Genomic DNA, 16,036 nt, shown 5'->3' with positions numbered 1-16,036 from the left:
CAAATACAGGGATCTGAGACTAGAACAAGAGTGAGGAACATATCAGATCTAATCTTTTTAACATAAACACTAACTATATAGTTATGATCCCCATACCATTAGCTGAGTATTTGGGATATAATTATTACTTTGCCAAATTTGATTCCAATTGGTTGAGACTCAGGATAAGTATATCTAAGACTTAAAAAGATCTGAATGTAACTGAATATTTTATTAATAGACTGTATTTGTTAGAGAAGTTTTAGGTTACAGAAAAAAATGAGCAGGAAATACAGACAGCTCCCATATATTCCCTTTCCCCTTGCCCTCAGTTTCCCCTAATATTTTTTCTTCTTCTAAACTACCAGTCTATAGCCTGAAAGTGGGTTAATCTCCTTCAATTTTTAATCCCTATTCTTTTTTTTTTTTTAATTTTTTTTTCAATGTTTTTATTTATTTTTGGGACAGAGAGAGACAGAGCATGAACGGGGGAGGTGCAGAGAGAGAGGGAGACACAGAATCGGAAACAGGCTCCAGGCTCCGAGCCATCAGCCCCGAGTCTGACGCGGGGCTCGAACTCACAGACCGCGAGATCGTGACCTGGCTGAAGTCGGACGCTTAACCGACTGCGCCACCCAGGCGCCCCTTTAATCCCTATTCTTAACATCTTGTATTGAGGTGGTGCATTTGTTACAAGTGATTAATATTAACACTGTTATTAACAATAATTAACATTATTATTACTATCATTATTTTATATTTTGTTTTGGTAAAATACATATAAATTTGCCATTTTAACCATTTTTAAGGGTACGATTTACAATGTTGTGCAACCATCACCACTATGTATTTCCAAAATTTTTTCATCATTCCAAATAGAAAATTCTGTGGGGTGCCTGGGTGGCTCTGTTGGTTGAGCGTCCGACTTCAGCTCAGGTCATGATCTCACGGTTCGTGAGTTCGAGCCCCACATCGGGCTCTGTGCTGACAGCTTAGAGCCTGGAGCCTGCTTCAGATTCTGTGTCTCCCTCTCTCTCTGCCCCTCCCCCGCTCACACTCTGTCTCTGTCTCTCTCAAAAATAAATAAATGTTAAAAACAAATTAAAAAAAGAACAAATAGAAAATTCTGTATCTATTAAGCAATAACTTCTAATTCCTCCCTTCCTGGTAATGTTTAACATACTTTCCACCTTTGTGATTTTCCCTATTATAAATATTTCTTATAGATAGAATCATACTGCTTCTTTCACTTAGTATAATGTTTTCAAGGTTCATCCACATTGTAACATGTATCATAACTCCATTCAATTATATGAATTATAACATTCCATTATACAAATATAGCACATTTGCTTATCCATTGATCTGTTGATGGGCACTTGAGTCGTTTCTACCTTTTGGCTATTGAAAATAATGCTGCAATTAACACTGGCATACAAGTAAATGTCTACATCCTTGTTTTCCATTTTTTGGATGTATATCCAGAAGTGGAATTGCTGAGTCATATGGCAAGTCTATATTTAGCTTTTTGAGGAGTCACTCAAAAAGTTTTTTCAAAAACCACTTTTCCACTTTGGAAAAGAGTCTGCACCATTTATATTCCCCCAGAAATGCGCATGGGAGCCAATTTCTCTCTATTTGCACAAATACCTACTGCTATTGTTGTTGTTGCCATTCCAGTAGGTATAAAGTAGTATCTCATTGTGCTTTCAATTTGCATTTCCTTAATAACTAGTGATGTTGAGCATTTTTTCATGTGTTTATCAGTCATTTGTGTGTTGGAGAAATGTCCATTCGAGTTCCTTGCCTATTTTTAATTGAGTTGATTATTTTATCATTGTTGAGTTATAAGAAATCTTTATATAGATATTCTGGATACTAGATCTTTAAAAGATTTGCAAAAACTTTTTCCTATTTTGTGGGCTCTTAAATATCTTCATCGTGTCCTCTGACGTACAAAAGTTTTTTATTTTGATGAAGACTATAGGAGAAATACCACCACATATGGGACACTGATTTGGAGCATATATGGTCTTCTGAAGAACCTTGCTCCAGCTCCACAAAGTATTATTACCCAACTGGCACTGAAACTAAATCTTCAAAAAGCCATTCAACCCTTCTACCAGGATAGTGGGAAACATGGCAAGAGCAGTGAATTCCATGAGCACGAGCACACTGTTACACTTCATTTGCTGTGAACTGAGTTCCCACCAGCCAGCCTCTTTTCATGGCCACCTTTGTCATCCTCACCCAATGGGCTCATGAACAAAGTGGCCATGGTGGCAGGAATGGAGGTTATCCCTGAACTCATCAACATGGACTTCCACTCATCAAGGCCCTCCTGGCTGGCTGGTATCCATAGAATGGGTCATTCTCTCCAATTGTTTATTAAAATCCTCCTCTGCTAAGGTCACCCTTTGGTGAACATTCACATAAAACAAAAACATCTTCATGATTTTTTTCCTCCATTAAAAGAGGTCTATCCATATACCTCTTCCCCAAATTTCCTTGTCACCAATTCTCCAATCATCCAAATTCCTAACCATCCAGCAAAACCACTGACTACCACCCATGAACTGACACATAATCATATTTATGGCCATTTCCCCGTCCAAGCAAACTAAACACCAGGTGTGTTGCTCAAAGATCTGACCACTGGGAAGATTTCCTTTCACCACTGTCCTTCAGGGATGTCCTAGAGAGGGGCTATACTGCTACAGCTATCTCCTTTCAGATAACACCTGCATATTGTGCAGGAACCTCTATAAACCAGGTATGAGTCTTTTCCTCCTCTATATAGTGATTGTACAGAACCCCCCCTAAGGCCATAGGTGTAGGCTGGGAGAAAACAGTATAGCAGAAAGTAGAGGGACTCTGAACATGTGGACCACTTTCTTCATGTAACTTACTTATGCCTTCAGGGACTGCTTGGGCCCAAATATATACCACTTTAATAATTGAGTGTTGCTGTATACACCAAGTTTATGGTTTGGTGGGTCAAACAACACCGATCAAGTGATGGGCAGCTCAGGTAGCATGATAACTTGGTCGCCCACATTTAAGCATTTAGTCCCTAGTAAGGTCCAGTATAAGGGCAAGAGCTGTTTTTCAAAGGGAGAGTACAATTGATCCTTGAAAAATACAGGCTTGAACTGTTCAAGTCCAATTATATACAGATTTCTTTTTATAAACACAGTACTGTAAATGTATTTTCCTTATAGTTTTCCTAATAATGTTTTATTCTCTCTAGTTTACTTTATTGTAAGAATACAGTATATGGTACATATAATACACAAAATATGTGTGAATCAACTATTTCTCTTATCAGTAAGGCTTCCAGTCATTAGTAGGTGATTAGTAGTTAAGTTTTTGGAGAGTCAAAAGTTATGCACAGAGTTTCAACTGCAGGGGAGTTTGGAACCTCTAAACTCCTCATTGGTCAAGGGTTCAATGTAGTTATCTGCAAAAGATGGCAGGGTTTTGCTCAAAAACCCGCAGGGCCTGCACTGTGATTCACTTATAGGGCCCTGCCAAAGGCTCCAAATAGCATCCCTGTCTGCCACTGCCACTTCAAGCTTCATTGGATTTGCTGGTTCATATGACTTAACTGGCAGAGAAGTTTGCAGTTTCCTGGACTTGTTGCTAAGCCTTCTTTTGTTCTGAGCCCCATGCAAAACTGATTGTTTCACTTGGTAAATGAACCAGAGTATCACATCCAAATGAGAAATATGTTCCTTCCAAAATTTGAAGGGACCCACTAGATAGTGGGACTCCTTTTTTGGTCCTAGGAGAGACCATATGCAACAGCTTATCCTTCACCTTAGAGAGACTATGTTGCCGTGCCTCATACTGCTAGGTCCCCAGAAATTTCACTGAGGTACAAGACTCCTGAATTTTTGTCAAATCTACTTGCCACCTTCTTACCAATTGGTCTAGAGTAGTTGCTACTTCTTGCTCACTATGTCCCATCAACATAATCTCATCAATATAATGCATTAGCATGATAGTTATATAAAGGAAAAGCAATCAAGATCCCTACAAACTAAAATATGACATACAGATGGAAAGTTAAGATAAGATAATGAAAGGGTTTTACTGACCATGTCCACTGGAAGCAAACTTCTTATGTTGGTCTTCGTTAAGACATGGAGAAGAGGGGTGCCTGGATGGCTCAGTTGGTTAAGCATTTGTCTCTCAGTGTCAGCTCAAGTCATGATCTTATGGTTCATGGGTTTGAGCCCTACTGTCAGCACAGAGTCTACTTGGGATTCTCTCTCTCTCCCTTTCTCTCTGCCCCTTCTCTGCTCTACCAAAATAAATAAATAAACATTTAAAAAAAGAGATAAAGAGGGAGATGGAGAAGAAAGCATTTGCCAGATCAATAGCTGCATACCAGGTCCTAGAGAACGTGATAATTTGCCCATATAATGAAACCACATCCGCAGCACCTGCAATTGGAGACATCACCTGGTTAATTTTGCAATAATCCATTGTAATTTTCCAAATTCCATCTGTCTTATGCACAGGCCAAGTAGGCAAGTTTAATGGGAATGTGGTGGGAACAACTACCCCTACAACATTCAAGTCCTTAATGGTGGCAGTAACCTCTTCAGCTCCTCTAAGAATGAGGTATTGCTTTCGTTTACTATTTTCCTAGAAAGTATGTTCTAGAAGCTTCTATTGGTTTTCCCAACACAATGGCTCTCCAACTGTAACAGCCCTCACTCCACAGATCAAGGAACCAATGTGGGAATCTTGCAAGCTGCTGAAAATATCTATTCCAATAATGCATTCCAGAATTGGGTAAATAACCACATGATGGGTTTGTGAACCCACTGGGCCACTGTGAGATGGATCTCAGCTAGAACTCCACTAATCACCTGACCTCCATATATCCCTACTCTCAGGGGTGGGCCACAGTGACTACAATAGCGGACCTGGAATTAGTGTCAATTCAGAGCCAATATCCAGTAGTTCCTAAAAGTTCTGATTATTTCCTTTCCCTCAGTGTAGTTGCCTTGAGAAAAGGCCATAAGTTTCTTTGGGGAGGGTTTGGAGAAAGAATAACAGTATAAATCTTTGGCAGTGTACTGTGGGCCTTCCTCATGGGGACCCAGCCTCCTTTTGATCCAGGTGATTCTAGGTCTGTGAACTGTCTCAAGTCCAGGAATTATTTGAGGGGCCATGACTCTGCTTTTATGATTCAGATTACACTTTTCTTCACTCAACTTAGAACTCTTCTGCTTATACATATCAAGTAAGAATTTAGTAGGCTTCTTACCCATTTCACTTCTAGGAACACTATGATCAATGAGCCAACACTACAGATCTAAATAAGTCAGACTATTCTGATTGTTGCCTTGACTCTGCTGTCCATCAAGGTTACCACATGCCTTTGGTGGTTGAGTTGATGCCACTTACCTCTGCAACCTTGATCCAATTACACCCATTGCATTTAGGTTTCCCAAATTAGTAACCATATTTCCCATTGTAAGATCTCACAAATTTACTTCTCACAGTCAAGATGAAAGGTATGTCTTCTGTACATTCCCATCGTGAGTGAGTAGGTCTTAAATGATAAATCCATTCTAATACTCCATTCTAAATCTTTTATTCTCTGTCTCTGCATTAAATCAAGGCAGGTCCAGCATTTCTACTCACTCACCCCTTTTTTGTCCATGTTTCAGTCCAATGACCAAACAAACTGTGAGAACCTTTGCTAAGTGCTCAAATTGCAATATTAAATCCTTAGTGAACCCATATCAATAAATTAGGCCTGATCTAACTTTATATACCTTCCACCATTATCCCACACCATCAGTATCCATCCCCACATATGATCCCCAGATTTCTGTCTGAATAAATTAGAAAATTAAGTATTTCTTTTGGAGTGTAGTATACCTCTTCATTGGTTCACCCGTTGCACCTTACTTTTAGGGATCTAATGGGACTTGAGTTTAGTTATAGGTCTAGAAGCCAAGAAAAATGGTTGGGTGGGTTCTGAGGAGAGGGAGGTCTTCACAGTTTCCTTAAGTAAAGGAGGGTTAATTCCCTCAAACACAGTTGGAAAGGTCATTTCCACTGGGAGCGGGGCGAATGCTTCCACTGACAAAGAAGGCTCATCAAAATTTAGAAGGTCAGTATTTCCAGTTCACCATAGTCTTTCCCCAAATGTCTCCATTCTAACTTTCAAAAGTCCATCCTTCCTAACAACTGTCCTCACTTTAACAGGAGACAACCCCTGAGAAAGTATCTGTTGAATTCAGCCAGCTGAAAGATGAGATTCTGTTTGTACTTCAGCAATCTCAGTTCTGCAGCTGTGTCTCCTTCAAGGCACACATAGGAGCTTTTAGTTCGTTGATATGACACTTCAGCTCTGAATTTGAATTTCTGTGCTTAGCTCTTTATATCTTTACTTTGCCCAGCCATCATATTAGGAGTAACCAACCAATCTCATCATATTTGTTAGTGTGACTCCATGTATGTGTGTGTGTGTGTGTGTGTGTGTGTGTGTATACACACATTTGAAAGTATCATGCACATAGTCACCCAGGTTCTTTCTTCTTATAGGCAGTTGATAAGGAGTATCATTTTGAATATCCCTATTGCTCACACAATGGACTAGTAATACTCTCCTTACTACTGGAAATAGTGTCATTAACATCGTTAAATCTAATCAGATTACAGAACCAATTCTAGAAACCCCAGAACCAATTCAGAAAACTTAAAATTCTCTTCTTCCCTCCATACTAAAAGCAGGGTATTCCAGAGAAACAGAATCAATAAGAATTGGTTCATGTAATTATGGAGGCTAATAAGTACAAAGATCTGCAGTCAGTAAAGTGGACACTCAGAACAACTGGACACTCAGTTGATGTAATTCTAGTCCAAACCCAAAGACTTGAGAACCAGAAGAGCCAATAGTGTAGTTTCTGTCTGAAGGAAGGCAGGCTCAACGCTCAGGAAGAGCTGATGCTTCACGTGGAGTCCAAAGACAAGAAAAAAACAATGTCTGAGTTTGAAGGCAGTCGGGCAAGAGGAATTCACTCTTATTTGGTGGAGGGTCAGGCTTTTTTTTTTTTTTCTATTCAGGCCTTCCCCTGATTGGATGAGTCCACCCCACATTAGGAAGGCAATCTACTTTATTCACTCTACTTATTTAAATGTCAATGTCAATCAATAACATCTTCATGGGACCATCCAGAATAATGTCTTATCAAATATCTGAGCACCACATAGCCCAGTCAAACTGACACATGAAATTATCCATCACAGTTTATATGTTTATCCTTATGTTAGTATCACACTGTTTTGATTATTATAACTTTCAATACACTTGAAATTGGGGCAGATGAGTTCCTCAGTATTTGTTCCTTTTCACGATTGCTGTGGCTCTTTCAGGTCCTTATAGTTTTATATAAATTTGAAGATCATATTTTTTATTTCTGCAAAAACAGCTGTTGAGAATTTGATATGAATTGCATCAAATCTATAGATCACTTTAGGTAGTTTTGACATGTTAACCATATTAAGTCTTCCTAAACATGAACACAGATATATTCACATTTATTTAGGTCTTTAATTTCCTTCAGCAGTTTTTTGTAGCTTTTAGTATAGAAGTCTTTCACCATGTTGGTTAAATTTATTCCTAGGCATTTTATTCTTTTTCATGCAATGTAAATGGAATTTGTTACATAATTTCTTTTTTGGATTGTTCATTACTAAACACAATTGATTTGTGCATGTTGATTGTGTACCCTACACTTCTGCTGAATTTGTTTATTAATTCTAATAATTTCCTTGTGAAATCTCTGGGATTTTCCAAACATAGGATCATGTCATCTGTGAATACAGTTTTACTTCTTTCTTTCCATCCTGGATATTTTATTTTTCTTGCCTAATTGCTTTGTATAGAACTTCTACTACAATGTTATATAGCAGTGGTAAAGAAGGCATCTTTGTCCTATTCTTGGTCTTAGGGGAAATGTTCAATCTTTTACCATTGAATATATTTTTAGATGTGGGTTTATAAAAAAATGTCCTTTATAACGTTGAGGAAGTTTCCTTATATTCTTAGTTTTCAGAGTATTTTCAGCATGAAAAATGCTTGATTTTGTTCAAATATCTTTTTTGCATCAATTGAGATGATAATATATTTTCCTTTTTTCTCATTACGTGATGTTTCATATCAATTTATTTTCTTATATTAAGCTACTCTTGCATTCCTGTAATAAATCCAACTAGGTCATGGTAGATAATTGTTTATATAAGCTGTTGGAATCAGTTTGCTGCTATTATGTTGAGGATTTCTCATCTATATTAATAAGGGATAGTGATTTGTACTTTACATTTCTTGTGATATCTTCATCTACTTTTGGTATCAGAACAATAATGGTCTTACAATGAATTAGGAAATGTTCTCTCTCTTTTTTTTCCTTTTAGAAGTGTTTGATATTAAGTATTATTTTTGGTATAATCTGCCACTGAAGCTATCTGGTCATGGACTTTTCCTGTTAGTTGTTATGTCTGATAAGATTTCCTGTTGCTGCTAGAGTTACATTAGGTCATTTACATATGTCTAGAAATTTGTTCATTTCATCTAGGTTATCTGATTGGTTGTTATATAATTACTAATATATTTCTCTTATAATCATTTTTATTTATGTAAACTTGACAATAATATCCTAAATTTATTTCTAATTTTAGTTATTTGCTTTCCTCTTTCTCTTTGTCAGTCTAGTTAAAAGTTTGCCAATCTTATCATCCTTTCAGAGAATCAAATTTTTATTTCATTAATTCTATTGTTATTCATTCATTCATTCTCAATCTTATCTTGGATTTAATATTTTCTTTCTTCTGCTAGTTTTAGGTTTACTTTGGTCTTCTTTTTGTAGTTTCTCAAGGTATAAATTTAGGCTATTGATTTTAAGGCCTTTACTATTTTTTAAGATAAGCAGTTATAGGTTTACACTTTGCTCTGCGCACTGCTTCTGCTGAATCCTATACGTTGTTATCTCTTTATTGGTATTTTAATTTTTATACAGTTTTCCTGATTTACTTAGTTTGTCTATGCTTTCCTCCAGATATTTAAGCATATTTATGACAGTTGTTTGTCTAGTAAGTCCCATGTCTTCAGTTTCCTTAGCAATAATTTTAGTCAATTTAGTTTGTTCCTTTTATTTACTTACTTTTTAATGTTTATTTACTTATTTTGAGAGAGAGAGAGAGAGAGAGCGAGCGAGCATGAGCAGGGGAGGGGCAGAGAGGGTGGAGAGAGAGAATTCCAAGCAGGCTCCACGCTGTTAGCACAGAGCTCAATGCAGGGTTCTGCATGGGATCATGACCTAAGCCGAAATCAAGCATTGGATGCTTAACTGACTGAGCCACCCAGGCACCCTATTTTGTTCCTTTTAATGGGCTATACATTCCTGCTTTTTTTTTTCTTTTTAGTGCCTTGTGGGTGTTTTTTTTTTCTTAAACTGAACATTTGAATATTATAAAGTGGTAACTCTAGAAATCAGATACCCTTTCCTTGAATTTTCTGTTTTTCTTTTTTCTTTTTTTTTTTTTTTTTTACTGTGAAAGGCTATAACAATCCATTATTTAGTAACTTTTCCAAACTATTTTTACAAAGACTGTATTCCTTTTCATGTGTTGTCACATGACAGAGGTCTCCGTTCCTTCAGCTCATGTTCAGCGAATAATTCGACAGATTTCCTTGAAAGCCAAGAATTTAAAATAAAAAACAAAAGAAGCGCAACAAATAAATAAGTAAATAAACAAACAAACAAGATCAAATACCTCTTCCAGTCTTTGCTGATTAACTCTGCTGGGCATTCTAACACTTAGCCAGTGGCTCCCGCTTAGCCTAGGAATCAGTCTGAGTTGATATTTAGGGTCTGCTCAGGTCTTTGAGTGTACATGTTTCCCTTAGTATGCATGTGGCTTCCTAAATTCCTCCATATAGATAGGCATTATTGAATGTACCAATTTCCCAAAGAATCTCTTCTAGCTTTCCTTTCTGGGCCTTAGGCAGTCAATCATATGTTTCTACTATAATATTTTGCCCCAGACACCTGTGGATTGTTAGTTCACCTTGCAGCATTCCTCAGTTGCAAGTTGGACAAAATAAGGATGAACATCTTAGTGTTGCTCCTTCAGTTGCCCCCAGATATTTTATTTTAACCCAATTCCTATTTCTATTAATGGTCAGATCTTTTTGAATGTTGTACCGTATGTTACACAAATGTTTCACCAGAGCATGGATTGGGGAATGGGATAACTCTGTTATTAAACTGAAGGCAGTATTGAGTTTGTCACTTGGTCATATAATAGTTTTGTAGCCTGAGCTCATCACTTGCAGTACAAGAAAATTCTAGAAGTCGGTATTTACAAAAAGTATCCTTGGGAAATTATTTCCTCTCATAACACGACCAACTAATGTTGAGAGCAATGCATACCTTTATCCCATATTGAAAACTTGTACATTCTGAGAATTCCTACAGTAGATATGTAATTACATGTAGCATTTGATAAATGCATTTACTTACCAAATTTTACCACTTCCTTCCCACACCTCAGGGAATATTCATTTAGAATTTCTTGCAATAAAACATGGCTAATTCAGTAATGATGCAATCCCAAAAATCTTATACAGAGGTCAAAAGGAAAGAACTAAGATGATGGTCTTTTAGCTCCTACTCAGCAAAAAGAAAAGCTTAATAACTCACATGCACTATTTTCCCATTGCTTGTCTAGGTCTTTCTCAAAGCTGGGTTTTATGGTTTGACCAAGAAGGAAGTTTTATTATAGCTACTGAGCACAAATACTGACATCTGGTGGTTTCATACTCTAAGTAGCAAGCTTGACCCAACTAAGCTCCAGATAAGATATGTTGGTCATGAAGGTATGCTTGTGATAAAATGGGGTTATCTAGAGCCTGGGATTATCACATGCATTCTCCTCATCCTTTTCACATGCAGGCTGTGGATGCAATAGCAGAAGAGCCATTATTTACATTCTCTATCCTCACCTGGTGGCTCACTCTGTGATCTCATCCTTGTCACCCATGGGATAAATTATCCAGACTAACTAATTTCACAGCCAGTAAATTACAGACATAGCCAACGAATCTCCGTCTCATTAGGGAAGGCTAATTTAAGTAGATGACAAAAGAGAGGACACAAAATTTGGCTTGAATAGAAGATTTCTCTACATATAGGGTACACAATGAGTTCACAACCACAACATCTGCCATTGCCAGAGAAAACGGTCAGTAGTAGTAGTAGGGAAGAGGAGGAGGAAGAGTAGGAGTAGGAGGAAGTACAAGAAGGAGGAGGAAGGGAAGAGGGAAGGAAATAGAAGAAGGAAGAAGAGGAGAAAAGGAAATTGACTCATTGCAATTTCCTCTGATGGTGAATTTACAATTAATTTTAATTACTCAAGCCACTCTCTCTCAGCTATCTTCAAGATAACAATAAAACTAAACAGCAAGTTTTCATACTGGTTCTGAGAAGGAAACATGGTCCCTGATTTTGAAGGAGTCACTCAAGTTTGGTCTATCTCCCTCCTCATAAACTACCTTAGCAAGTGTTCAGTGAAAGCTTTCATCATTATATTAACTTGCTGATAGCACTAATTTGCATACATGTTCCAGGAAACACAATCTTCCCTCTTCCTTACCTTATGCTATTGGGCAAGACTTTACAAACATTTGAGACTACAGCTAATCATATAAAATAATAAAAATAGTAGGTATTGTGGATTGAATGTTTTCTGGTCAACTTCCATGGAGGGACCCAAAACATCTTTAGGTTTTTTCTGTATTTCAGAACACTGATTCTTCAATATGTAAAAACATTCAAATGTATTTTATTTCTTCTTACTGCCTTTACATGTCAGGAATTTTTTTTAAAAACAGATTATGTTCTGGGGTGCCTGGGTGGTTCAGTCAGTTAGGCATCCAACATCAGCTCAGGTCATGATCTCACAGTCTGTGAGTTCAAGCCCCACGTCAGGCTCTGTGCTGACAGTTCAGAGCCTGAAGCCTGCTTCGGATTCTGTGTCTCCCTCTCTCTCTGCCCCTCTCCTGCTCATGCTCAGTCTCTCTCTGTCTCAAAAATAAATAAAAACATTAAAACAATGTTTAAACGAAGGTAGGGGTACCTCGGTGGCTCAGTCGGTTAAGCATCCAACTTTGGCTCAAGTCATGATCTCATGGTTGGTGAGTTCAAGGCCCACACCCAGCTCCGTGCTGACAGCTCAGAGCCTGAAGCCTGCTTAGGATTCTGTGTCTCCCTCTCTCTGCCCCTCCCCCACTTATGCCTCTGTCTCTCTCTCTTTCTCTGAAAAGTAAACAAACATTAAAAAAAAATTTAAAGATGTTATACTCATTTTCTGAAGACTTTTTTAAACAAGGTCCATGCACATTCATAGGACTAACTGTAGTTCTGTACAACTGGATCCCACCCACTTGTTCACCTCTATAAAGCATTCAGTGTGAGACTGTATGGAGAAAAGGAAGTATCCAAATCACTGGACTGTAAAACATCACTATATTCTGTGCTGGTCATATCACAAATGAAGACTTGTGTTCAGTTCATTATTTCATTTGAGTTAACAGGGGAAAGGTATCCAGGTTTATAAAGGTTTAGAAATTCTGACTCCTGAGGAAGAAAGATTTCAGAATGTTTAGCTTGGACAAGGGGAAAGGATTGAGAAGGGAAAAAGCAGGGATAATAGTTGGGTTTAATAATACAGGCATATATTTTAGCATGGGAAAAATACAGAGAGGAGAAGTTTGGCTTAAATCCCATACTATTAGAACTACCAAGTCTGGATGACAATATACAGAAAAATCTGCATGATTTTTAGCCAGGGAAGTCATATAGAGTATTTCAACACTGGGCAGGAGGTTGGAGTAGAGTGTCCCTGACATTTTTTTCCTCTCTAAAATATTGTGATTTCTAATTACGGTGCAATTAAAAATGATGATGCAAATCTATATTTATTGACATGGAAAGATGCCCATGACATATTGCTGAGTGAAAAATAAAACAGGTTTTAGAACAGTATGTTCGATATTATTCCATTTATATAAAAACTTGTGCCTATTTCCATATATATCCATAGAGAAATGTTTAATGAAATGCTCACCCAAACATTAACTGGTTATATCTGGATGGTGGATTTTAAATGATGTTAATTTCTTTCTCTTTATATTTAAGTGGTTTGACAACTTATAATAACCATATATTACTTATTTAAAACAATAAAGTTATTTAAAAAATTAAGAAACATGGTGCATAGGTGGCTCAGTCGGTTAAGCATCTGACTCTTGATTTCAGCTGAGATCATGATCTCACAGTTTGTGAGATTGAGACTCACATTGGGCTCTGTACTGACAGTGTGGAGCCTGCTTGGGATTCTCTCTCTCCTCTCTCTCTGCCTCTCCCCATGCTGACGCTCTCCCTCTCTCAAAACAAATACATATACATTTTTTAAAATTAAAAAAAAAAACATGTATTAGACAATTTCAAGTTCTTGACAACATTTCAAGATAGAACAAGCTGTCAGTGACAGAAATTGACCTGGAATCAGGATAATCTGATTGCCCAGCCTTTTACCCACTGTGTGGCTTTTAGAGAATAATTTCACCTAAGTTTCAAGTCTTTCCCTCCATAAAATGAAGATTAAACACTACCACATAGCATTATTGTGAAGACTGATTAAAGTAAGATATAAAGTGACCTCATTAGTCTGAGTGCAAACAAGTTCTTAACAAATGTGAGGTGCCTAGTAATTGATAAATGCTCAATTGCTTCATAAATGTTAGCTATCATCTTTGTCGTTAATAATGATATTATTTTCTAATTCATTCAAAACTATTTACTAAGCATCTGAGAGGGCTTGGTGTTTGCAGTAATGAAAAATCTGTTTTGGGTTCTATGGGAGAGTTTTTGTTTTCAGTTGCTAGGAGTCTCCTTTTAACATATCCCTGCAAACTAAGTGTTTGGTTCATCAGACCACTGACAAACTAGCCCAATATTGGTTTTCTTTCCTCAAAGCCCCAAACTAAAATACCCCATTTTGCATCTCCTACATGCAAATTTGCAACAGGTACATAGAGGCAGAGTCTGAGGCATAATTACTTCCCTTGCATTTCCTTCTAAGCCTCAGACTAGGGCCTCTGTCGCCTGCAGGTTTGTGTGTGCAAGTGACAAACAAAACATTAACCATGATGAAGCGACATCCTGAAGGCATAAACTGCAACTGGAGAAATATGGGGCCTGCCAAGTCTTTGCATCAAATCTCAGGAGTAGTCTCCCATCTCTCATTGTCCTGAACTTGGTGTCCTTTCTTCTACTCTACTCTTAAATTCGATCATCACTTCTGCTCATGGTAAGAATTTGGTAGGATTTATCAATAGCTAGCAAGGGGAAACCTTTACTTCTACTGCCCTAACAGGGCTGGGGCATAGTAGGTTTTATTACACCATAAATTAGAGCAGGAAAAGCTAATATACTCTATACATTTGTCAAAAACAAAAACAAAAACAAAACAAAAAACGCTAACAGCTCTTTACAGTGAAGTTCCCTACAGCAAATCTGTCACCTCAGTGACTGGGTTTTGAAATATCAGAAGTATTTACTGTCAGATGCAACCCTGGGAAAGAACAGGCAAGTGCAGTGCCCCTTGGACTCTCTCAGCACGGACTATTCTCAAAGCAGAGAGCACTAGACTTCTCATAACGCCACCCTATGATGCAGAAGGGAAATTTCCAAAGGTTCTGGAGTGGGGTGGAGAGGAGGATCAGAGTCAATTTACCTTAAAGTGTTTTAATGTTTCCTAATTCCTGGGAGAGAGCAATGTCCCTCCCCTCCAAGGAAGATCTTGAAGTCTAGACTCAACAATTTCGGAGGGACTCTACTTGCAGACCAGGCAACATTAGGACACAGGTTATTTTTCATGCCCAGGCTTAGGGATCAAGGTAAACTTCCCTGATTTAGATAGATATAGATAGATATAGATATAGATACAGATATGTAGATATAGATATAGATACAGATATATAGACATACATAGATCACGTGAATTTTGAGTTCTTCCATTTATATAGCAATATGCCCTTCCTGAGAATCTGTGTTCTTAAAAGTGACTCAGGCCTGTTAATTCAGATACAAAGAGACGAAATCCCTGCCCTCAGCAAACTCACATCCTTGTGGAGGATACAGGTCCTCCACCATAGTGCAATATATTGATCCTAGTGCCAGTCTTGGGTAGAATGAAATAGGAGACTAGGTATATGCAATCTTAACTCCATTTACGGAAACTGAAGAAACAAGCTTACAGAAAAATAAATTCCTTGAGCTGAAATTTGAAGGAGGTACAGAAATTTTCCTGATGTATAAAGAGAGGGCATTCCATAGAGAAGAAACAGTAAATGCAAAGGACCAGAGATGGCATAAGATTTGGAAAGCCACATAGTTGGTTCAGCATCATTATGACACAAAACCTAAAGTAACCCAGATGGAAATGTACAGCAAAAGTGTCTCCTCACACCAATCAATCTGTGTTTCTTAAAATGGGCTCTGAGAGATAAATAGATTTGAATGAAGATTCAGTTTCACAAAGACAGGTGGTGGAATAAAGCACTACTTTGTTTAAATCATAGGTCTGCTTTTCTGTGACAATGGATAAGCCATGTAACCTCTTTAAATCTCGGTTTCCTACTATGAAGTAGGGATAATAATACCAACTTCAAAGAGATTTTTGTGAGGATTAATGTGATAACATGTCGACATATCTAGCACAATTCCAGACTCAAGCAGCCACTCAGCATACATCTGCTAAATCTATATCTTGAACACAAGCTCTGTCCTTAACTTTAGCTCTCAGCAAACTCTACCTTCTCGGCTCTCTGTCCCTTTTTTGACAAAGGGCATAAAAATAAATCAAGACCAATGAAGAACCTTTTAAAATTCCCTACACAGTAAAAAATGCCAACAAATAATACACACATCCTGAGGGTTTTAGAATAAGGGGAGAAAGATAAATC

The sequence above is a fragment of the Lynx canadensis genome, chromosome D4, assembly GCF_007474595.2.
Source record: "Lynx canadensis isolate LIC74 chromosome D4, mLynCan4.pri.v2, whole genome shotgun sequence".
Taxonomy (NCBI): Eukaryota; Metazoa; Chordata; class Mammalia; order Carnivora; family Felidae; genus Lynx; species Lynx canadensis.
The sequence above is the reverse complement of the archived record's forward strand: the minus strand, read 5'-3'. Positions refer to the sequence as shown.